A 25,657-nucleotide genomic window follows, 5' to 3' on the forward strand; every position below is an offset into this window, starting at 1 on the left:
GCAGTCAACTGTCAAGTGACAGACAAGACAACGTTGTAAAAGACTGCAGGCTCCACATCCCCGAGCCCAGCCCTTCCCCAACCTGTAAACACAGAGCCGAGCTTTTGAAGAAGTATCCAGAAAAGCCCAGTGGCCTTTTTTTCATCCCCCATTTACGGGATTTATAAAGTATGACGGTGCAAACGCACGTCTCCAAGCAGGCAGCGAGCGAAAGGAACGAGAAGAGAGAATAAACCGACGGAAAGAAAAGTAAAAAGAGAAAAACAAAAACGCTGCTCCGCTAATCCTGAAGAATGTAAACAAAACAATAAGACATGAGGATGAAGCGTCTGCACCTCTCCGGCCTCGGCTCAGTCTGGATTTATTACAGAACTCGGGATTATTAAGAGTATTCATTTGAAACTGCATTAAACAAGCGCAGCATTTTTCTTACTTTTTACCTGTTTTATGACCGATGTGGTTTAGTCTGGAAGGCCCCTAAAAGCAGCGGGTGACAGCTGATGCGTACACAGAGCTCTGTAACTTATGGCAGACGGAGCACTGGAGAAAGTTGAAAGGTCAAATGTTTCAAATAAACAGGGAAAAAGCTGCAGTTACTGTTTCTGCTGCACGTGGCGACGGAGAGACATGAAAGAAAATCAGCAGGTAAACTGTTCGACGTCCGTGACGCGGCGTCTCGTAACGACTCCGCCGTTTTAATTCATCTGTTGACGTGACACAAACGAGGTCAGTGTTTGTTTGTTCATGTGGAAATGTATCTGTCTTTATTTTTCAAAAACAGGTAGAAACACTATTTCTAATAATAATACACAATCTGTAAATTAACACACATTTTAATAATTCATGTATCTGCTGTTTCTCCTCCTTTCTTTCTTCCAGCACACGACCTTCTTTACCTTGTTTTATCATATTAAACTCCTTGTAAAAAATCTCTATATATATATCATATATATAATATATAATATTTAATTTGATATTATTTTGATTGTTTCTAATTGCAGAGTCTAATTAGGGTTGAGGGTGTGTTCGAGTGTTTGTTTACTGTCTGATAAAGAACATGTGATTCAACACGTTCCGTCATAATAAAGTGCAGGTGGAGCACAGAGCGTCACTCACTTCCCCGCAGTGACAAGGTGGAAACACAATTCATTTATGCAAATTAAGGCTGCAAAAAAAAAAAATCATAGTGAGATTATTTTTGGCAGATATGATGTTTGTGATTTCAGTTAGAATTGTTGTTTCTACATTTAATTTTTTACAGAAAAAAATCTGAGCAGGATGATGATGTGATTTTTGTTGGTCTTGTACCAAACAGACGTGAACATGATCGTCTCTGTAGCTCCACAGCGCTAACAACACGTCGCTGTATCTTTTCTCAGTGGGACTTCCTGTTAAAATAAAATAAAATAAAACTAAATTTTGTGACACGTTTTACCTTAATCAATACCATATTGCTATTTCGATAATATTTCGATTAATTGAGAGGCCCTGATGCAAGTGTTTCAAAAAGGAGAAAGTGAAGTATCACATTGACAGAAGTATTCAGACGCTCAGTCGAAGCAGCTTCAGCAGTTGTTACAGCCTCCGGTCGTCTCGGGTCTGATGTCACACACCGGGATCCTCTCAGGCTCAGTGGACCGACACGTTCACGTCTCTCCACAGAAGTTTCTCTGGAGCTCAGAGGGACCGTCAGGTTCTGGGTCTCCTCTCCCTGATGTGTCGGTCCAGGTCCAGCTGCAGGAGAGTCCTGGTTGTTCCAGACTTCTTCACGTCAGAATGATGGAGGCCGCTGTGCAGAAATGTCTCTGAGCTCTGCAGCAGCTCCTCCCTCCTCGTGGTTTCTGCTGTGTTGTTACCTGTGAGACCTGATGTAGACAGGTGTGTGTCCAATCAGCTGACTTTACCACAGGTAGAAACATGTCAGAGATGATCCAGAGGAACCAGAAGTGTCACAGTAAAGTGTCTGAATACTTCTGTCAATGTGAGATCGCACTTTTTTACTTTTTAATATATTTGCACAAATGTGTAAACTTCTGTTTTCACGTTGTCACTGTGTCGGATTGAGTGACGACTGTGAAATGTTCCTTTCACAGTAACAACTGAAGTGAACTTTATTACACAGGAACTAAACCATGTGACATCAGTTAAACGTCCTTCCTGTTGAGTTTTGGGGCTGGAGACACATTTGTGCAGAGACAGCAGCATCTGCAGCGTCTCAGCTTGGAAATGTATATTTCTTTAGATCCAGATGATAATTTGTGTTTATTATTTCCTATAAGATCTTTTGCATATTTGGGCTCCGACACGTCGTCCAAACTTCTGTCACACGGCTGCATTAAGTGTGTGAATTTAGTGATTAGTATGAGAGGGTAAGTGAGGAGCTGCAGTCGGCCCGACGTGTTTCTGCTCTCGTCAATGCAGCTGGGCTTCTAGTATTCCCCTCCTTCAAACTGTTTAGCTTGACGGCCTTTATCCACATCAATCACGCCAGGAATCGAGCCACGGGCGTTTTCATCCACACTTTTCACTGTGGAAAACGGTGGAAGATGTCCCAGACCCACTTTAGCGCACAATCAACAGAAATGAGCTGGAATGGCTGAAACAGCAGCAGGGGCTTGTGTCATGTCTTGTCTGGTCGCACATGCCAAGAGAGATTAAGACATTCCAGGGAAGAGGATCCATTAATATTTTACAGTTCAGCAGATGTGTCCACAGTGTTATGAAAAACACGCTTTCTATGAATCCATCATCTTCCAATCCTGCCCGGCCCTCAGAGCTCGTCACATACATCAAAGACAGTGGCACGTGGTGGATGAGGAACTGTCGCCGCAGCAGCGGGAGCAGATTCCTCTCCACGCTGCGAGAGGAAGGCGCCGCAGCTCCCGGCCGAGCCGCCGAGGACGACGACCTGAGGGAAAATACGCCAAATACAAGTGTCCGGACTGAGTGCATGAGGCCTCATCCTGCGTCTCATCCACGACTCGTGCTGAGAGGATTCACAGCCAAACGTGCACATGTTTACACAGAAGCAAAGGACAGTCTGATTTAAATCCATCAGCAGCGACCGTGACCTCCTCTGAACCGGACCGATCCTGATCCAACTCACAGGAACACCGAGGACCCATTTACTGAGACGCGAGAGGACTGGAACCCGTCATCAATAAAATACACTGGACAGTTCCTGCGGTGGTCTGATCTGTGGGGTCTTTACCTCACGTGCACGACACTGGTTCATTAACGCAGCCTGACACTGAAGGAGCCGCTTTAGCCGCCACTGCTAATCATTTGCGCTCTGTCATTAGCGTTAGCATCTCTTCTCCCTCGGTGGGTTCTGTTCCTGACGGAGTCGGACGTGTTGTCAGCGGTTTATACTCCAACATGTTCGTACGCCTCCGCCAAGCAGCCAGGTCACATGGTCGCAGTCTCTCCTTCCTGAGGTACAGTGTTCAATGATGCCTGCAACATTATGATGTCACAGTGAAGTTGACCTTTGACCTTTTGGACATAAAACGACATCACTTCTTTTTTTTATCCTTTTAGACATTTGAGTTAAATTGTGTCATAAATTAGTTTATGAATTCTTGAGTTGAAAACATGTTTTGTGAGGTCACAGTGACTTTGACCTTTGACCTTTGACCACTGAAATCTAAATTAGTCCCGCCTTGAGTCCAAGTGAATGTTTGTGCCCAAGTTGAAGAAAGTCCCTTGAGGCGTTACCGTGACGTCACCTTCACAGGAACGGCACAGACAGCGAACCTGAAAAACAAAACGCCGCGGCAGACGGTGCGACACGCCTTAAAAAAAACGGATCCCACAGATGGAGGACAAGATTCTGCTGCGCTCGCCTGAGAGACCGGGCCTTTGTGACTGTGGTTGATCGTGCAGAACCACGGTGACGGTCACAGGACGAACCGGAATCGAACACGGTGACATTGACACTGCGAGGAGCGACGAGCAGCTGAAGAAGTTTGACCGACTGATTTTGTTTGTGCAGTTTATACGATATAAACTGGAGCTCTGTGTCTCGTGTGTTTATGTGTAAATGTGCTGCAGCTGTGGTGTTTACAGATGTTTCATCGACGTGTTTATGTGTTTGTTTATGTTTTATTCTGCTGGTATCAGCTGTTTGATGTATGAAGATTAAATCACGCTGCTCCTGAAACACAATAACTTGCTCTGTTAATTCCAGGAAGGCGGTCCTGTGTTTCTGTATGTGTCGTGTGTTCGAGCTACAGGAGCCACAGTGATGTTGCTCTGAGGTTTGTCTCTGAACTCGTCCTCAGCGTCTGATTATTCATTTATCTACAGATCAAAGACATTATAGATTTACCGAGAAAATGTATTATTATTTATTATAGAGAAAATTAAGCAAACTGTTTGATTTGGTCTCTTATTTGCATTATTTATTTATTTATTTATTTATTTATTATTATTTATTTATTATATTGCGCATGTTCATTTTCCAAAATCCCATTTAATGTTTTATATGTGTTTTGGGTCAAACACGTCGATGTAAGTGACGTCGTGCTGTAGAACAAAGAGGCCGAACGTCGGCACGCTGAAGGTTTGTATATTAAGGCAAAATCAAAAGTTCATTAAATGAAGTGGCAGCTGTGAACTGCCGATCGTCTGTGAGTGAGCGATGTTCAGATTGTTCAGTCCGCCGGTACCTGTCCTGCAATAACCTCTGTGACATCACAGCTGCTCGGCCCAGCAGCCCCTGCGCCGCTCAACAGACTCACCGCTGGCATCTTGAATAATGGCCTGTGTGTTTAACTTGCTCAACACAAAGAAGCCATGTAATCTAAATACATAAGGTAATATAAATATAAAGGAACCGTATAATCTCACACACCCGAGTGTGTGCGGACTGTGTGTGTGCGGACGGTGACATTTTGGCTGTGCCTCCCGCTACGTCTCTGGTCGGGTAGGCTGGCACTCTCTGTGTTTAAAAAGCTCCCGGAAAGTTTACAGAGAGTGTACTTCTGCTGGGCTTTGTGTGACAAGCTTTAACGCACCATACCCATCAGCAGCAAAACAGCCACAGACCTCCCTGGAATCCACTCTGCCACTTTTCCATTCATGCATTTCCATGCATTCCCCGGCTTCCTTCAGTGTCCCGTCTCAGAAAACCTGTGTTGACAATTAATACTGGCTTTGTTTGTCAGGCTGCAAGCTAAGAGGCTACCGTGTGTTTACCTCGCCTCTGTCCTGCCGTGTGTCACCGGGAGGAGAATCGGTTTTAATCCAAGTTGGAGAAGAAAGACTCGGTTTCCGACCGGGTCTCCGTTAGAAAAACCCTCGGCTTTCATCCCCGTCACGTCGTCTCCTCGGCAGAGAGGAGCGACCGACCGGCCGCCGACCGGCCGCTCAGCTGTTCTGCAGCAGTTTCACATGAAGGTGCCACAACACTGTGGGTGTGACATTCCTGATGACAGTCTGTTATGATCAGACTCTGACTGATGTAAAGAACTGGAACTAAAGAAAGGTAATAATGTAAACGAGGCAGTGTGAAGGTGTAGGGGAGATGTTTCTCCAGTTTATAGGATAATATGGGAACCAGTGTTTCCCACTGGGAATCATGAGATTTGATAAATAATAAGTTTAATATTTTAATATTAGTTGAAGTGAAGGTGTTTGATCTTATGCATAATTAAAAGCAAACAGGTTAGACAGACTACAGTTGAATTATTGGCCCCAAAGTACAAACAGTCAGTTTACTTTTCCACGCTCACATACCTCATATACCAGATAAACACCTACACACACTTTACTTATGTGTCATAGATTCTTACTGCACTGAGATTATCTCTCATACAGCTGCTTTTATAATATTACAGGTTTGTTTTGCAGCGTTGTTTGTTTGTTTGTTTGTTTGTTTAGTTTTTTGCACTGATGTTGGTGTGTCTTATTTTTTGTGTGTTTTTAATATGTCGCCTTTAAATCGCCTCCTGGAGACAAATAAAGTTTTTTGAATTGAATTGAATTGAATTGAATCACCTGTGAGCTCTACAGCATAAGGACTACACCTGAACTATGAACGTGGGTTTGTGCCCAAAGACTGAATGAACAGACGCCTCGGCGGAGGAGGAAGTTTCCAACACGACAATGATCCCAAACACTCTGCAGAGATTACACCAGAGGTCGAGGGTCAAACAGCCGACAGGAAACACCTGTGAGCAGCAGCAGGTACGGTGCTCCATCCTTCTCTTAATGTACTACGAGATAACGCCTTTCATTTCTTCTTTGGATGATGCCAATATTAAAAAAGACAATACTAATATATGTTTTAAGTGTTTGTTTAATCTACATTCTTTTTTATTGTGTTAAAGCTTCTATGAGACTCAGTTGTAAACAACAACAATGAGTTTGATGAGTCATAATGAGTAATATGATAATGAAAGATGATGGAAATAACTTCACACCAGTGAAGTGAAGGAAATTATGAGCATGAAACAAGGAGAAAAACTAAATTAAATAAAACACAAAAGTAAAAAAGTAAAAAGTAAATACCTAATACATAAACACCAAACAGAGCAAAACAATCCAAATCACTAAAACAGGGAGAAAAGAAAAAGAGAGAACCTGCCTCAAACTCAGAAGTTGTTTTTTTTCATCAGTAACAACGATCCTGTAATATACAAATAAAAGCAGGTCGTCAGCTGTTTGTTAGTCAGTTGCCGCGGCTCTGTGTACCTGACTTCATCTGCAGTAAATGTGATTGTTTGTGTTTGGAGGCTGGACGCGCTCTGCGAGTGACGACACGTAGTAACGGTGGAAAGAGAAGATGGCACATCATCGATCTCTTATTTTAAGTCACTGCAGGTATTGCTAATAATAACGCGTCTCCATGATCTCAATTCTAGGAAACCACATTCCTCGGAAGCAATATTTACATTACACTTGGTTCTACGGAGTCCAAAAGGATTCTGGGTAACGCTCCTCGGTGGCTCTGACAGCGCCAGGGGTCTGACGACACCAAGGTCTCAAACATCTAAGTTTCATGTGTTCATGAGTCCATCTTTGTTTGCATACACTTACTTGCTCACACACTCCTGGATTATGTAACGCACACACACACTCACACACACACACACACACACACACACACACACACACACACACATACATACATAAACACAGACGACTTTTACCACTAGAGTCTCAACATTCGAGTCTATTTGTCCCAAAAATCCATTTGCTCCTGCTGAGAATTGATCGGGGGCTGAAGCTTTACGAGTGCAGCTCATACACGACGTCTGAATATGGAAAAGAAATGAAAAACCTTGAAATCCCAGACATAATGTAAACATCTGCTTAACGTCAGCTGCAGTCTGTAACATAAGAGCGTGGCGACGTGTTAGAGGAGAAAAAAGAGGTTTCCCTCCCTCCATCTTCGTGACAATCTTTTGAGATCCACTCAGCTGCCGTGACGTGAGACGTCACTCCGGCCTCTTTGCTTCCCTTCAGCCGCCGCCGCAACATGAAGCGCAGCTCGTGCAGATTCCTGGAGGCGCTGCACGCTGACGTAACAGCGCTCATCTGAAGTGCATTTAGCTGAGAAAACAAACTGAAGTGGTCCAGGAAATGGCAGTGGTGGGGTGACAGTAATTATGAGTGGCAGCGAACACATTTGCCGCCTGCTTAGGTCTCCCCATGTTAAGACCCGACCTGAACGTGGGCTCCAGAATGAAACCTGGCAATTCCTCCAGAGCTCCGCCGCCATTACCTCACTGCTCTTACACGGCTCTGAAGTCCCCTCCAACACAATCGAATTTCCCCCAAACGTTCATTCAGAGGTCGCTTCACTCTTAAGTGATTAACTATCAGCTCCGTGACTGCCAGGCCGTGATTGTATGCAAGTTCAGAATTGCATCAACTACTAAAATAGTCCGTTAGCTCGACTCTCAGCAGCTACATGCGTCTGTCGTTGGGTAAACTTTACTGAGCTTTTCATATGTTTGCATAAACACAATTAGATTTAAAGCTTCCACCACTTTCTACGCAGCAGCAGCAGCAGCAGAACACGCTGTACGTCACCGTGAGTTTCATTTTATATTTTTCCACCGTAGTATAAAAACACCTAAATAATTAGTGAGACGTGGGAACATCGTCACAAAGTCAGACATCAGAGAGGTTGAGAACAAGACTGGCACTTTATAGTAGCCGGAGTGATTCTAATCAATTTCACTTTCAGTGTCTGACTTCTCATTTCTACTCAAACATCAGCAGCATTGATCAGTTCTCAGATCTGATGGACAAACAATAAAGATGTGACCTGAGAAGAGTTAACCTCTCGTCTACAGACGTGGCTACAGCAGCATTAGCCTGATGAGGGCTGTAGGTATTAGCCATCAGGCTCCTACTCCAGGCAGCGTTGTAAATATACTGCACTTCTGTGCCACTCAAAGCACTTTACAATTGAAGCTACATTCTCCTACACATGCGACGCTTTTCTAACAAACTGGCAGATTCACACGAGCCCCGTCTGCCTCCTCTTCCTGTCGCCGTTTTCACTTTCAAATCGCCTTCGCTGCAGGAAAACAACAACAAACAACCTCCGAAACGCAGGAACACGCTTGAAAACGGCGAGTTTCACATGAAGATCCGGATCACGTGCAACCACACGGTCGACACACACGTCTCTGCTGTTGTTTGTTGGGAATCAGCCATTTTAATGGCTCAGCGCCACCCGAGACGATTGTGAGTGGTTTTAAGAAACAAGCTAATGGCAGCTGACACGGTGCTGCAGAGCGGTCCGGCTGTACGAGAACACAGCGCCGTTTGTGACGGTGAAATTTGACACATTTTGGAGGCAAAAAGTTTTTAAGGTTATCTGTGGGAATAACACAGTGTTGGACGGTCTCTCTCGCCGCTGCACTTGTTTATACACACGGTAAGTGACAGATGTGTTTGTGTAAAGAAAGAGCGATTAGAGCTCAAGAGAGACGTTCACATCCTCTGCACTCGGCCAATCGCTGCCTGAAGTGGGAGAATATGTCAACTTGTCAGTTTAAAAAGAAAAAGAAAAAACCACCTGATGAAGCCTCCAGCTCTGACAGGTGTGTGTGTGTGTGTGTGTGTGTGTGTGTGTGTGGTGTGTGGTGGGGGGGGGCCATCTGGTGTCACCAAACATCTCCATCATGATCCCATTTGTACACACTGATATTATAAAGATAAAGGAAAATTAATTTGACAGTGTTTCGTTCATTTATATCACGATTATTCACGAGGATCTCTGCCCCCACCACCCCCCCACCCCCCCCGCGCTGAGACGCTGCATTTGATGACAAAGTGTCTCATTCCACCGTGACTTTCCATCATCGCCGCAGCAGCTGACACACAGAGCAGCAGCGGTACACACAAGCACATTCCTGCACCCAAACATTTGAGCGTGACACGCTGCAGAGGCGCCTCGCCCCGACGCTTTTCCACCGAGCTGCTTGACAGGGGCCATGTGTGGATTTTTTTTTTCTTCCAAATGTCCGTTTTTTCCTGCAGGAGGCTGTGAATAGACGTGTCTGCCGTGTCTCTGAGATCTGAGGCTGCGCCGGCCTCATCAGACACGGAGCGGCGAGAGGAGACTCACGAGATGCTGTTCTGTTTAATCGGTGTCACATCGGCTTAAAACAGCAGAAGCACGAGTCTCCACATCAGCGTAACCTGTGGACTTTCACAGCTCTAGTTAAACACAGTGAACGTAGACGCCGTCTTCTGTCAGAGACGTGCTGTTTGAGTTGGTGTATGAGTCGCTGGCTATTAAGTATTTAGCGAATGCCTCCACATATCCAAATCCTTGACCGCATCACTTTGTTATATTTACTCAAGAGGAAATAATTCTGCATCTCTGAGTGTTTAGAGAGATCTAATACAGATAAGTGCAGCGGGATGATGTCATCTAAATCGAAGTCTGCTGTTTCACTCCTATGTTGCTGATATAACAAATAGCTGTACTTTGGACACAGACCTCGAAAAATATCTATTTGTGATGAGTGCAGATACGTGAGGACTAATATGGTGATTGTGTTTTGTCTAATTGGCAAGACTCAAAGCTTCGCAAACTGTAAAATATGTGCTTCTTTCTCTCTGCTGCTCTGCAGCGATCTCGCCAAGAGGCTGCAGATAGCTGTGGAGCGGTGATACCGCGCCGCAGGAGGACGGACGCCCACAGACGGCGAGGTGATCCCGGGCCCAAGGTGTGAAGAAAGACCTGATCTCATGTGTGAGAGAGAGTCATAAAAAATAAAACTAAGGAGGGCCCGGACGCCCTGTCACGCATGTTTATGAGCTCTCGCTACTTGGAAAAAAGACGGGCTCTGACGCGTGTAACATCTTATCTCCTTTGCTCTTTTCCTTTGTGATTTCTGTTGTGTTTCCAAGACAAGCAGAGGCAGCGCCAGAGGAATCTGACGCAGCCTGGATGGGCCCTCTCAGGGAGGCAGCACCCAAATAAGCTCTCTGCTGAGCCCCTGAGGTGGCAGGAGTTTGGCCCGGGGGACGGAAGGGGAGGGAGACGAGGGAGAAGAAGACGACGAGGGGGGAGAGGAGAAGAAAGGGAGGGAGGAGAGGACGGGAGGAGAGCGATCAGATGAAGGCAGAGCTGCTGTGATGAGATGATAATCAGGGAGTGAGGAGGAAATCGTCCTGTTGGCTGTTACTGGTCTGAAGCGACGAACACTTTCTGTGACTGTAATCCAACAGCTGATGAGAAACCGCTTCTGACATTACGTCATTTTAAGATTTCTTTTATCTGGATTGAGATTTGCATGAAAATACTTCCTGAAATCTTTCATGCTTTCTTAAAATATCTTACTTTTCACTTAGTGAGTCAGATAGTTGTATTTTTGTCCTGCACAGAAATTCACAATCACACGACTCATGTAAGTCATGAATAAATTATGACGTGTTTTACACTTTTGCCAGTTACAAATGTTTGTAGCTGATAAATAGATGGTTGTAAAAATGAGAAGAACCATGAAGATTGATGGAGGAGAGTCGCAGAGATGTGAACAGTGGGACAGGTGAGTGCTTCACCAGGTAAGACACTGTGATTAGAAAGAGGACGGCCGCTGAAAACACAATGACGAGGTCCGACACTTCGCTCTGGCCTCTGTCTGGATTGATCACCCTGTCTGTCAATCACACGACCATAATTTGAAAAGATGTTGTTTTGAAGAAAACTTCAAACCGAGACCGAAAACACACGAGGAAAATGTTAATAATAGATAAAGTGAGAAGTCGGGTCGTTTTCCCATCGACTTCTTTATGCAGCCGGTGGAGTCGCCCCCTGATGGTCAGTAGATAGAATGCAGGTTTAAGGCACTTCCTGTATTAGCTTCATTTTACAGTTGACGTCGGTTTGTACATACAGTCTGTGCTGTGGAAACCGTTCCCGCCTTTCTCCTCCGCTGTCTCAGTCACACCGTGACAGAAACGTTCATCTGGACTCAAGGATGAACTGATTAGATTTTGGTGGTCAAAGGTCATAGGTCGAGGTAAGTGTGACCTCACAAAACACTTTTTAGCCGTTACTCCGGACACAGGATAAACAGGGACGTAACCTGAAACTAGTCTGAGTGGCGGAGGGATACGACCTCCAGTTGTTAGTATCTCGTTAGTTTCTACTTTCTCTCTTTTGATTTACACGTATGTAAATATGCATAGAAACGCGTTGATGTATGTTTCTATGTTTAAGTAATTTATTTATTATATCATTTGTTAACCATGGTGTGTTCAGGGTTGGGAGGGACGGAGGAAGATACATCCAACCCACTCTGGAAAAGTGATGTTCAATGTTCAAAATCAATAAAGATGAGTGATACAGATAGAAAAGGTGCATTAGTTCGGTTTATTAAACAGCAGAGCTCTGTTTATCCCCTGCAGACGCTCATTGATTCATCCCCCAACAACAGTTGCTCCAGAGGAATGTCAGTAATGATCTTAATGTGACCGGTGCTCCTGAAGAATTCCTCCGCCTGTTTAATACCACTGCTGTAAACTACAACTCCTGTTGAGGTTCAGAAGTTTAAAAACTAAAGGTTATTATATTATAATCTGATTTACTTACAAATATGACACAAGAAAATAGACAAATTAATATTGCCTGGAAAAATCACATAACACCCGTCTTAAATCTAAGCTTTCCTGTTGGATTTATCCTGTTTGAAGCCACTGGGCATATTAAGCCTGTGTGTGTGTGTGTGTGTGTGTGTGTGTGTGTGTGTGTGTGTGTGTCATGTGAAGGCCCCTCTGTGTTTACAGGGCCAGTGAGCAGCGATCCACAGCATAACCATGGATACTGGTGCGGGGTCATATCGGTGCTGCACACTCCCCAGCAGGAAACAAACACTGGGGTGTCACGCTGAAACCTCAGCTTTCTAATTGGCTGCTAATTAGCAAACGAGTGTGAGCTGCAGGTTCTCGCTCAGCTGTAGGAGCCCTGTCAGAAAGCGTCGGGAGAGCCGTCACACGTCCACACCACTCTGAAACTGTCCTGAGAGTCTCCCATCAGCACAGTCCACGAGCACTGTGCTGAATTTACTGCAACACTGCAAACACTGCCGCACTCCTGAACCACGCAAGTGTGTTTAGCTTTCTGAGTTTTCTATTTAATGCTGCAAAAATATTTTCAAGTGAAAAATAAAAGCATTTCAACAACTACGTTAGTTTAAGTAAAGCTCCAGTGTCTGGCTCTGCTGTCCCAGTCTGCAGCCAAAATTATAAAGAGCAACGTGCACACAGTTTCATGTGTAGGAATGTTGTGTATAACAGTCCAGTGTTGAGATTCCTCCAGCGCCGGCCAGAGAGAGAGAGAGAGCGAGAGAAAAAACAAAAAACACTATTGGTCTCGATGTGAAATCAGAAATTTAAACAGAGAGACGTCAGAATCAGTCTACAACACGTTCCAACCACCGTAAGGTGTGAGAGCTGAGGACGGAGCGTTTGAAGGTGAACTCATCCGTCTTCGTCGAGCTCCACACAAACAGACAAAACGCCGTCTGTGTATATATACATATAATCTTATACTTCAGCAGAAAGCTCTTTACTCCTCAAGTGCTGATCCGTCTCCCGCTCTCCCGAAACACGTTCAGCTCGCCGTCCAAGCCGCTGACAAACCGTTTGTTGACTTTAGCGTAAAAAACAGTTTAATTTCTACATTTTTGAACGGTCACTTTCTAAATAGATTCAGCTCCAATCAAACAGTTTGTGAGCTACAGTCGGACTCGTAGATACTAATATCACAACGTCACAGCCGGGTCAGCACCGGGGAGCAGGACCTACAGTGTAAAAACATATCAACTCATGTTCTGTGGCAGAAATCAGATATAAAGACTTAGAATTATGATTTATCATATTGAATATTGAAAACACTGAAATAATATAAAAATATTGAAATTGTTGGCAGAATCACTTGATGCTTAAAATACAATAATCAAATCATAAAAACACAACTTGAACATAAAATACAAAAACATAATTATTTTAGAATTAGAAATAAAAAAGTTTGTGCAGGAGAATTAAAGATCCAAACTTTGAGTATGTTAAAATAAATGAAAGTAAAAAATTCTACGAACTTTAAACATATAAAATAACTTCATCCTCTGCTGAACTGCAGCTTCACAGCTGATGAAAAAAATGCCAAATATTATAATGACATATAACAATATCTCGGCCGCCATGGAACAGTGTAATCTGTGCCGCTGCAGGTTCTGGGACAATGGAAGTGAAAAGCAACAGTTGTGTGTTTGATGAATGTGCTGTTGCCGTGTTTATTTTCTCTGATTCTGCATCACCAAACAAACAGCACGGCTCCGCTTCATCAGACCTTTTTTTTCTTAGCCCAAAATAAATGTGTAACCATAACAGTGAGGCTTGATTCAGTGCACATGCCAGTCAGTATTTAGTTAAAGCATACTGTAGCTCTGTCTCACTTCACAGATCAGGAGAAAGAAAATCAAACATGTCGCCTGATAAAAGAATCTCAACATGTGTAAATAGCTGAATAATTGCTCCATCCTGGTCTCCGTTCCCAGAACTGTCAATCAACATTTTTCTGGGTTTTCTAAAACAATAAAAATATTGTTTTAGTAAAGAATTACAAAAACAAATCCAGATACACAAAATTATCACATTTATACAAAACATAATGACTGGAAAATGATTAATTCATGATTATTGAGTGAAGTAAAAAAAAATGAAATCCCACCATCATTATTTCTTCTTCTGCACCTGGAGCATGTGAGCGGACACATGTTGTTGCAGGTGGCTGTAAATGTCTTGTGATACAGTGATATACTGTAGTACTGCCACATATACACAGATTAGCCACAACATTAAAGGTCCCATAGTTTACACTTTCCTGTGTTTTATTTTTAGTTCTGATGTTATAAAAAGATAAATTTGTGGTTTCAAGAACCAAAAACCAACCACGTCTCTACATTTCCTACATCTCATCCTTCTGGAGCTCTAGCAATAACAGGTGGTTTTGTGTCGGTCTCTGAGCCTCTCTTCTGATTGGCTGACCGTTTTGTGAGTGACGCACGGCCCGGCCAACCACAGGTTACGGATTGTAGCCACTACTGCTGTAGCTTGGCAAAACTCAGCGGAAAATGCAAGTGGCGAGGGGTCAGTCAGGGCTGAAATGAGCCGAAAACACGTCAAAGTCCTGCAGAACATTATGATGTCACAGAGAAGTTGACCTTTGACCTTTTGGATATAAAATGTCATCACTTCATTTTTATCCTCATAGACATTTGAGTTGAATTGTATCATACTTGGTGAATTAATTTGTGAGTTATGGCCTAAAACGTGTTTTGTGAGGTCACAGTGACCTTGAACTTTGACCTTTGACCACCAAAGTCTAATCAGGTCATCCTTGAGTCCTAATGAATGATTGTGGAAAATCTGAAGTCTCGTCCAGGCGTTGGTGAGATATCGTGTGGGGAAATAAAAGTGTTGGACAGTGGGTCCAGGTGGGCGGGGCTTGGTGACTGCTTTGTTGTGACATCACAAAGTTCCAGAAGTCCTGACGGCTGGTTTTAAGGCTCAGTTTCTGAATACAGGCTGTGTGCATTTCTCTGTGGACTGAGGCTTTGATACTTTCACAGTATTAATATAGAAGCTAGAGCTGATCTATAATCACACTACACATGGACACAGACCTTTGGACTGGATAGAGCTTTAAGCAGGAAACTTTTAAAGTTGTGGCTGATCTGTGTTTATCCAGTCAGCTCAAAAAAAGTAAAGTTTTCTTACTCACTACTGCAGAAAGGAAATTACAACCAGAGCTTATTTTGATGAAGCCGTCTCATAAAACCCTAATTGTGTGAGTCACTTTGAAAATAAAGATATAAGATGAGAACCGGTGCAATAAAAAGACCGAGCACAGGAGACAGATTTGAAATTTGAAACTGAAAGTCCACAAAGCAAGGTGCAACAGCTTCCTGTCCAAACAATCCCACTTTTAGTTTGAAGGTGTGTAAACCCAGGAGACACAAATAAATATATTTAAACTTTTTTAAACACACAAGACCTGCAGATTGTCTGTGGTGACGCCAGATTCATTTCTACATTTCTACATTGGACAGAAAGCGACTAGAAGCGAAGGTGACGGTGTTCGCTCCGACAGCGGAGGGAAAACACGCTGGCTCTCTGACTGTGTGTGTGTAAACACAGCAGGCAAAGCAAAAACACAGTTTAAGATGTCTGAACCCTGAGCATCAGCTCAAACATACACAGGCTCAGTGATGTGTGTTTATCACCGGCCCACAATGCACCGCTGCTGTCCCTCCATTCCTGCGGCTTCGTCGTGACACTTGTGTTTTGACGGAGCACACCGGAGCCTGCTGCCTGGGTAATCCCAGATTTCCTATGGCACAGCTCTCAGCTTAGCAGAGGGCTTGACTAATAGCTTTCTTTTCAAATGATCGCTTTGCTACACGACTTCAGAAGAGGGCAGCGAGCGTGAAATTCAATTACGGCGCACACGCTCCGCAGCCCCGTCCAGAGCTGTCCACTTTAATCCCTCGTTTGCCCTCAAGGATTCCCGGCCTCTTTCAGCCGGACCTCTCCTCCGAGTCCTTCAGTCCTGGACCGGTGTCGGCCCCCAACACCTTGTATTTTCCTCACGGCTTTGTCCTCACGACGGCCTCAAACTCTACGAGCTCGCACCCTTTGGGTCGTTCTCATCACCTCCCCCCTTCGCTCTGCTGCTTATTCTACCTTGCCTGACCTCTCTCTCCGGCACGTCCCTGCGACTCACATCGCTCTGTTTTCTCTCCTGAGATTTTTCCATCTTTATTGTTTCACCGTAAAGAAAACTGAGACTGTCCTCTCGAGGAAAACAACAGCAGCAGTCATTTGTGCAAAGGTCTAAACGTGTATTAGACTCTTTGTGAGGAGGAGGTCAGGGTGAACGGTCAACATTTCCTCCCCAACGTTATCCAAGTAGTTTAAAGTTATAAACTCTCACGATTCGATTTCGATTCTTGACTCAAAAACGATGGTAATAGGTCATATAGGATATGATGGTATATATTTCTCATATATATGATGGTCAGAGGTGTAGGGCTACACACCTGCACGCACTCCGTAAAGTTGCGGCTTGTTTGGAAGGTTATGTAACCGCTGTTGAATGATTTAATCTACTGACTCGTGTCGAGAAAAGGAAAGCCTCATTGGAAACATCCATTCAGAGGAGAACGTGCAGTGCAGGCAGAGGGCAAGCTAAGCTAACAGGCTACGCTATGAAAACGTAGCTGAGCTAGCTTTCATGCAGGTGTAACAGACTGACTCCGTCATGTTTCTGTGTAAATACATCACAGATAAAGAAAGTGTCAGAAGAGTGATGATGAAGGAAAGGGAAAACTAATGTTAGTCTATAAACCAGCTACACCACGGTCACATGACTTCAACCTCATCACCACTAAACTTCAACTTGCCAACCAAGAACAGAAAGCTTTACCTTTTCTCTCCCCTCCTCAAAACCTCATCAGTTTCAGTTCTGGAGTAAAAACCACAGACTGTGAATAAAGATAAAGACCCTCAAGTTTCTGAAGCTCAGAGTGAGCTGCTCCACCGTCGCCATCTTGGCAGCGTCTGACTCCGCCCCTAACTCCCGGCTAATCCAAAAATGGACAAAGAGGAGGGGCGTGTGTGGAGCTGAGACTTTGTGTGGGGCAATCATACGCTCGCCCACCTGTCACTCAAAGAGGCCACGCCCTCTATTCTCCATAACGGTAGTCCTTAATAAAATGTAAACAGGTGAGTTATATAAACAGGTGAGTTATATAAACAGGTGAGTTATATAAACAGGTGAGTTGTATAAACAGGTGAGTTATATAAACAGGTGTCATGAAGGAGGAAATTAGCTCTAGAGACCAAAACTGTTTTTGTACCAGGCTGTAAACATGTTTATTTCTGCTGTAAAGTCGGACATTTTAACATGGGAGTCTATGGGGACTGACTCACTGTTGGAGCCAGACTCTAGTGGTCGTTAGAGGAACTGCAGGTTTTAATCACTTCAGTGTTGGCTTCATGTTTCAGCCCCGGACGGGAACACATAAGTCAAGGTCACCCCCCCCACACACACACACACACACACTCTCACACACCCCCCCACGATAAAGACTAGGCATGCTGTGGTCTGTAGGTCTCGGGTCTGCAGAGGTGGGCTGAGGCCGGACAAACTGAGCAGCCAGGACCTCCAAGAAATGCAGGGGAGGTTTCCTGCCCGGGTCCTGGGCTGGGAACACAGTATCCCACATCCCTGTCCCATCCCCAGACCCCCTGGGGGGGCGGGAGAGACACGTTGTGTTCCTCCGCTCAGCTCTGCTGGCTCTCCTCCTCAACTTCCTGCTGCTGGATTTTCTTCTTCTGTCTCCATCTGACCCTCTGGCTCTGTCTCCTGGTCGTCGCCTTGGCCTTCACTCTCACTTCACTTCTCATTTCTTCTTCTTCTGCTGCACTCAATCCCCCCGCTGTGACACTTAGTCCACTGCTTTTCCCGTCCTCTGTGTGTGTGTGTGTGTGTGTGTGTGTGTGTGTGTGGGGGGGGGAGGGGGTGTATATGTGAGTCCCAGAGGGGTCAGCTGGAAGCAGCCGTTGTGGTCTGGCCTGTGGTCAGGCACTGATTCACTGATTTGCGAAGCATAATGACATAATACTATGATTTGTGCTACAAATTGTTGAATGGCAATAATTCTCCCCGGAGCGATTTTAATTTTGATAAATGTCATAATGTGACGTCGTGGTGCCGTTCGACTGAAACATCCAGCTGAAGCCAAGAGACAGAAAACTCCCGACACCTCGTTCCAGTCCAGAGTCGGTTCTGTTATTCTACTAATATGATTACAAGAGAGAGACTGCATATATCATAGATTACTGAGCCAGTTCACACAAATCTAAAGAGAAGGAAAAAGCATTGAGACACTCTACAGTTGATAAGGGACATTACTATTCCCTTATCAGATCTGCTGCTGACACACTCAGATGAATGTATGGGAAATCCCGTGTTTCTAACTCATCAGACGGCGATCGTGTCACGAGGGCCGAGAGGCCGGGGACCAACAAATCACTTCTGCGAGTATCAGCCATCTAAATCCAACATGAAGTCCGGCGGCTCCACGCGAACTTTCACACTGTCTGTTTACTTGGCTCTCGAGGTCTCGGGCTCATCCGAAATCATCTTGTTTAAGATTATTTGACGGCCAGTAAGGATTTAATAAAAAAAAAAACAAAAAAAAAAACGAAAGAGCTAAACAAAATTCTTCTGGGTTGATGCCAAAATGAGGGGTTCCCAGGGGCTGCTGGTGTGGGGGTTGAAGGCGGAGGATGGAAATAGCTGGTCCAGACCGCGGGGAAAGCCCCTGTACATTCTGGGACAGTGACTACGGGCCTGATGGACACACAGCTGTAGTAGCAGCGGCCGTCGTAGGAGTGACGTTCGGTGATGGGCCTTTTGGCAGCACTGCGCAGCATTTTTTTGTTTGGTTCTGTTTGTAGCCCAGCAGATGGGAAACAAGCGGGGTCCGTGTTCTCGGGAGGTCCTGGGGGAGCGGAGGACCGGAGGGAAGGAGACGCTGCCAAAGTGCCATGTCGTCTTGGCATGACAACGGCGACGACATGCACCCCGCGCCGCGGTACCCGTGCTCAGGGAGGACGACTCTGTCTCAGGCAGAGGTCAACGAAAGGCAAAACTTTAACTTCAGAGTTAACGCTCACACAGATCCAGGTCATAGAGCGCGTACTGGACAACAGCACAAACAAATAACAACGTGACTCAGATTCTGGTGAACTGATGGAAAATGTTTCACAAAAATGACCGTCAGCTGTGTCAAAGGGCCGAACTGAATGACTGGATGTAACCACTCGTATTGTGCTTGAGGCGCAGCAGAGCGGTGAACTCCCGCTGGGCAACGAGTAAAACTTAGCTCCATCTGATTACTAAAAACAAACAGGCTTGATTTAATACATAATTGCATCCTCTATTTCTGTGCAGAAAGGGCTGCGCTGTACACAAACTGAACATGCACGCCAACTACACCTGTTCCTATGGAAACAGCATCCAGATTAGGTACTTTTTCATAATAAGAGACCGCGTTATCTGATAATTCCCACAGTCCCTCACTTACGGGAGCACAGGCTGCAGACGGCATGTACAGAACATCAGCGCAGTAAACACGAACGTTACGACGAGCTAAAAGACGGAAAGACTCTAAAATACACAGGACGTACAGAAAATGAAACGTGAAAACAAAGATCAGCAGCGTCTCGTCGGCGTACGTGAGTTTGAGTCGGAGGAAGGAGTGACGGAGGTATTTTGAGAATCTTGTATAAGAAATAAAAAAATACACACGGCTCGGTGCTGCCATGTGCAGCTGGCAGCACCGTAAGCAAACATGGTGCCCTTCACTGAGCTATGAATCATAAGTAGGGGGAAGTTTGCAGACAGAGGCCCTAGTGAATGTGATGCTGTGGATTTAGCTCCAGTCATGTCAGACTGTGTGGGAAACACAAAGAGGGGCAGGAAGAGTCACATGGGTCGTCCTGCTCCCAAAGACACGACTTTCAATCTCTCACTCATTCCCTCCCTCAGTGGCACACACACACGCACACACACACACACACGCACGCACGCACGCACGCACGCATACCTCTCACACACACACTCACACACACGCATACATACCTCTCACACACACACTCACACACACACACACGCATACAGACCTCTCACACACACACGCACGCACACAGACCTCACACACGCACACACACAGACCTCACACACGCACAAACGGACACACACACACGCAGGCACACAGACCTCACAAACACACACACACACACACACGCACACATCTCACACACACACGCACACACATACATACATACCTCTCACACGCATTCACGCACAGACCTCACACACACACACTTACACACACGCGCACACACACACAAACCTCACACACACGCTCACACACACACACCTCACACACACACACACACATCTCACACACACACACACACATCTCACACGCGCACACACACACATCTCACACGCGCACACACACACATCTCACACGCGCACACACGTACCTCACACACACACACACACCTCACACGCACACACGTATCTCACACACACACGTACCTCACACACACACACACCTACACACACACACACACACACACACACACACACACACACACACACATGACTCCATCACCCAGAGGATCTCAAGATAAACCTGCAGGGTCAGAAGATGTTTAAAGGGATAAACAATATAATAATATATAAATATATATTTTGATTTTTGATAATTCTGTTACAAAAACTACTTTTCTTTCTTTTTCACACACTGATCTCAGAAATGAGACACTGCGTTATTTAATGGCTCAACAAAGGTGTGAACTACTCTGTGATGTATGTGCACCTGCTCCACAAACTTTTATTTGACCCTGTTTACTCTTTGTTTTTTTAATAAATACATGGATTACACTTTGTTTGTTTGTTTTTTACACTAATTCATATTTCTCCGAGCCCTTCACAGTCGGTCTGAACTTTTCATCGGACTCACTCAAACTCAACCAACAACAAAACTCTGTATTTAAAGTCCTTTTTTTGTTTTTACAAAAGTTTAAATGTAAAAACTGAATATAAGGAAATTTAACACGACGTAAATGTTCTGTAAATTAGATTGTGATTTGCTACAGCTACTTATAAATAGGAATTAAACAAAGGAAATTACATAACTGCTGCATATTTTCATTCCTTAATGAAAGTGAAGCAGCTGAGGAAAGAGAGGCTGAATATTTTACAGCTCCTCCATGAATGTTGTTGCTCCCTCCGCCTCACTCTCCGTTCTTCTCCCTCTCTTCCTCACACAAAAGGTTACGAGTAATCAGGCTGCAAACAGATTGTGTGTGTGTGTGTGTGTGTGTGTGTGTGTGTGTGTGTTTGTGCTGCATCGCTGGAATCACTTTAGTTTCATTGACATATACATACTTATGTCTTTTATTGGTATGTGTATATTTATTTATTTATTTATTTTCTTAAAAATGAAATGAGGAGGCATCAGTGGGTGAGGGAGGGGTCGTCTCTGTATGTGTGAGTGCTTAGTTAATTGTATTCTCAAGGGGGTTTATCCTTCTAATAATAAATGTTAAATGTTAAATATTCAGTTAAACAACATAGAAAAAGAGAATAAAGAAGACACTGTTTAGTAAACCATACGGAGAAGATTCATGACTACATCACTTTATAAATACTTGTATTAATTGTCAATAAATCATGTACTACTACACCATGAGTAAACGACCTCTGGGTTGCCAGGTTCTCCCTGGTGTCTATCTAATTAGCTTTTAATGTTATAAATTCATTAATAAATACACCAGTGTTCACCATCATGTGCAGAGCTGTGCAGTTATGTCTTACGTCTATGATAAAGAGGTTTTGTAATAATCAGTCCGCAGCTGTAAATGTTAAACAGCTGTTAATGAACCTGTTCTGTCAGAAGGTGAGAAGTCAAATGATCCAGTGGAGACGTTGCACTGATGAACTCAGCAGCTGTTTATCCTCCAGTCAACACGTGTCTTTTAAATATCAGCCAGGGGGATATTTTACAACCTGGCAACCCAAAGCTTGTTCTTATGAAGGCCTTATAACTGTCTCTGAAGCATTAGTCAATGACTGTTTTCTACATTCATGATGTAGCGGTGAAGACCTTGTATAAAGGTGTTTTATTAGCTGCTGCTCTGTAACGCTGGTGAAACAGGAAGAGAAGATGTGAAATGACAAAGTCTCCTCACAAACAGTGAAACGCACGAGTTCCCGTTCTGGGTCCCAGACTCCGTCCCTACATAAAATGAGATTAATGCAGCCATAGAGAAAACCACATGACCCCTGACCCCTCTCCTACATGCACAAATGAAAACCAACCAAACAAAAGCATACATTCGGCTGTGGAGTAAAAACAAAGCTATTTTTAAAACCTTCTGGTCACATTGCACCTGTTAACAAACCACTGGCACTGTTTTCTGAGGCCAACAGGAAAAGGTCTCGAAATAGCTTTCCCATGAGCCTCTGGTCTAAAATAAAATAAAGGGGCTGGCAGACGCCGCCCACCACACTGGTGCGACCTTGTCATGGGAACCATGCTAAACCGTCTGTGGAGATTTGAGCAGAAGAAATGCAACAGCACATCCCTCAGTATTTCTACTAACATCTCCAATACACATGTTCATTTATCACTAGTGAACAATAAACACACCGAGACTGCATGTGCATGTCTGTGTGTGTGTGTGTGTGTCTGGTGTGTGTGTGTGTGTGTGTGTGCACGCAGGGTCACCGCGTGCACGTGCTCTGCAGAGACGTCTTGTTGACTCGTATTAGACGCTCTGAGTGAGAAGATAAAAGCCAACGAGACCCGTAAACAAAAGAGGATACGCTGGCCGCTACTGCCAAAGTAAACACACACACACCACGCAGCACGCCTCAACAAAAACATTTACATTAAACACCACACAAAAGACCATTTATTAAAAGAAAACAATAATGCTTCACGACTTACAAAGATGAAGCATCTCTGAAAACCCCAACAGGCTTCATCCACAGAAAAGCAGAGGGAGGATTCCAGTGAAGTGAATCAGGTTTTTTTGGGAAGGGTGATGAAGCAGAAGCGGTTTAGCCGAAGCACAGCAGCCAGAACGCTTCACCTTTCTCTGCTTCATTCTCAGACTGCACTCTATTTTAGGGACCTCTGATGACTCCATCTTGGCCACATCTCCCTTTTTCCACTGCAGAAAAAAAAAACGTTATTCATAATCCTCCCAATAACTCAACACTGTTTGTCCAGTGTGATAAAGCAAAGGGAGCGTTCGCAATCTAAATTTGCATTCTTCAGAAGTGAATGGCTTTGTCAGCTGGAGTAATACAGTTTGCTGCGTCCGCCTCCTCCCACTGCAGGGAGGCTGTTTACATGGGGGACAGCTTGGAGATCCACAGAGGAGACAACGCTGCTGGCTTCTCCCCACAAGAAGGGCCTCCTTGGGTGGGCAGCGTTTCACCCCGCTGATGCTCCCCGGGACGCACAATGAGAATAAAACCCTCAGAGGAATTGACAGATTTTGTGCCAAATAGTCCATTTTACGACGCTGCCCTCCTCTGCTGCATTATCTGGACTTTAGAGGCTGTCACTGCGAAGGGGAGACGGTGAAATATGAACAGAGATTATCCTCAGAATAGCAACAAAACAGAAACAGAAGGTCGCTGATGGAGGGAATCCCCTTTAATCTCGTCTGCGCCGTTTCAGGGAACTTCGGGGTGCAGGTCGAGACCGAGAGGTCGGAGGTCAGAGGTGGGGCATTAAAGTGATTTGAGGGGTCACGGGATGGGGCCTCAGACCCTGTACTGCTCTCAGCTATCTTGGCTTAAAAGTAATCAAAAACACAAGCTGGAGTGATTCCCAGAGTGTATTCCTAGATAAAACAAGTGAGAAAGCTTTGGCAGGCAGATAACATGGAGAGAGTTTTAGTGTGATGCACAGCTTGTTTTTTTGTTGTGCTCCGGGGGTGTTACGATCTTCTTATTTGGGCCAAGTGAAAGCAATTTTCACTGAAGCGTGGGTGGCCGTGGAAAACCGCACCTGAGGCGTTCGAATGCAGCTCGTAGTCCTCTTTAAAGACGACCAAGGTGTCCAGAGTGAGAGCGTAATCTCAATCACACACCAGTAATGCAAGGACTTATGGGTATAAAGACGCGGTTGTTGATAGCCAGCAGTTTGTCTTGAGGGTGAACCACAGTGACACACAGCTAACGGCTAACAGCTAACGGCTAACAGCTAACGGCTAACAGCTACCAGCTAACGGCTAACAGCTACCAGCTAACGGCTAACAGCTACCAGCTGCCTGTATTCTGATATTTACGCCCAAAACAGTTGTCCAAGCGTCCATCCATTACATGACATGAGAGGACAGTGCGGCCAACTGCTTCACCGAGACCGTAAACAACGAGCCCACAGGTCGTCTGTGCAGCAGGTTATAATGAGCCATCCTTACGTTTTGTTGCTAGGCGACGTCTAGTGGTCGTAGTGATGATGGCGGAAGCGAAGGGAGAAGAGTCCATGTCAGGAGGAGGAGGGTCGACAAAACACAGGATTCCCATGTGAAACCAGCAGTTTATGTTGTTTTCTATTATCCATGACCGTTTGACAACCTTAACCACGCTGCTATTATTGTAACCATGACAACAAAGGTCACCTAATGTTGAGGACATTCTTATTTTGACCTCAAACCAAGACATGAGCGTTTATTATTGCAACTGTGGCGATGAAGGTCCGGTACGCCGCTGTCAGTGCGCTCTGTGTGTTTATTGTTGTTACCGTGACAACCAAGGCCCGGCACGGCCCGCCACCGTAGAGGCGCTATTTCAGGTCTGAGGACATGTTGGTCATTAAACGTGCTGAGTGGCAGGTCTTTTACTCACCTGTCGGAGAGCTACACCTGAACGTCACTGCAACATTAATGATTCACACAGTTGAATTCAAGAATTAGCATCTTAGCATCAGTGTTGCTAACTAACTACATTCAATAGACAGTGGAACAGGCCTGCTACATGTTGCTAGGTTACGTCATGCCTTAATTTGCCATGTTTACATGAAATAAGAGATATTATAAAGAAAAGTTAAAAAAGATGTAAAACTGAACTGAAGAAAAAGATTTGTTCAATAATTTAAAGCAAAAGAAAAAGAGTCCCCTGGATAAATAATGAGGATTATTTGTGATTTATTTGTATTTATTTTTGCCTTTATTGACAGTTGGTGGTTGTGTGGTAAGACCCTGGTACGTCTGTCCAAGATATTCACAATAAATAACTGAAGCCATAAAAACCAAAAACACTGCCACCTCCTCTCCTCACCTCACTGGATCATACCACCTGCTCAGGTAAGCATGGGGGTGAGCCACACACACACACACACACACACACACACACGCACACACACACACGATTCTTCTGTTACTGCTGAAAATAACAATCTGCTACCATCAAACTCTTTATTCATTTAACCAAACGTCATTTACTACAGAACGGTTTCACCTGATGAAGCCCAGTCCCTCACTACTGATTGATCAGCTGCCCCCCCCCCCCCCCCCCCCA

General features: G+C 44.7%; 1 protein-coding gene and 1 long non-coding RNA gene across 3 annotated transcripts in view; one reads left to right on the top strand and one right to left on the bottom strand.

Annotated features, from left to right (window-relative positions):
• myocd (myocardin) overlaps positions 1 to 25,657 on the bottom strand; it is a 109,354-nt gene that overhangs the window by 66,489 nt on the left and 17,208 nt on the right. The window lies entirely within an intron of this gene.
• Positions 17,242 to 25,657, top strand: part of LOC147818186 (uncharacterized) — a 12,357-nt gene continuing 3,941 nt past the window's right edge. Inside the window, exons 1-2 of the long non-coding RNA XR_015438235.1 lie at positions 17,242 to 17,262; positions 17,297 to 17,347. This is a non-coding gene — a long non-coding RNA (uncharacterized LOC147818186). The remainder of the gene's footprint in view (positions 17,263 to 17,296; positions 17,348 to 25,657) is intronic.

The sequence above is a fragment of the Seriola lalandi genome, unplaced genomic scaffold (assembly GCF_002814215.2).
Source record: "Seriola lalandi dorsalis isolate HSWRI2012SDOR001 ecotype SW California unplaced genomic scaffold, Sedor1 jcf7180002054683, whole genome shotgun sequence".
NCBI lineage: Eukaryota > Metazoa > Chordata > Actinopteri > Carangiformes > Carangidae > Seriola > Seriola lalandi.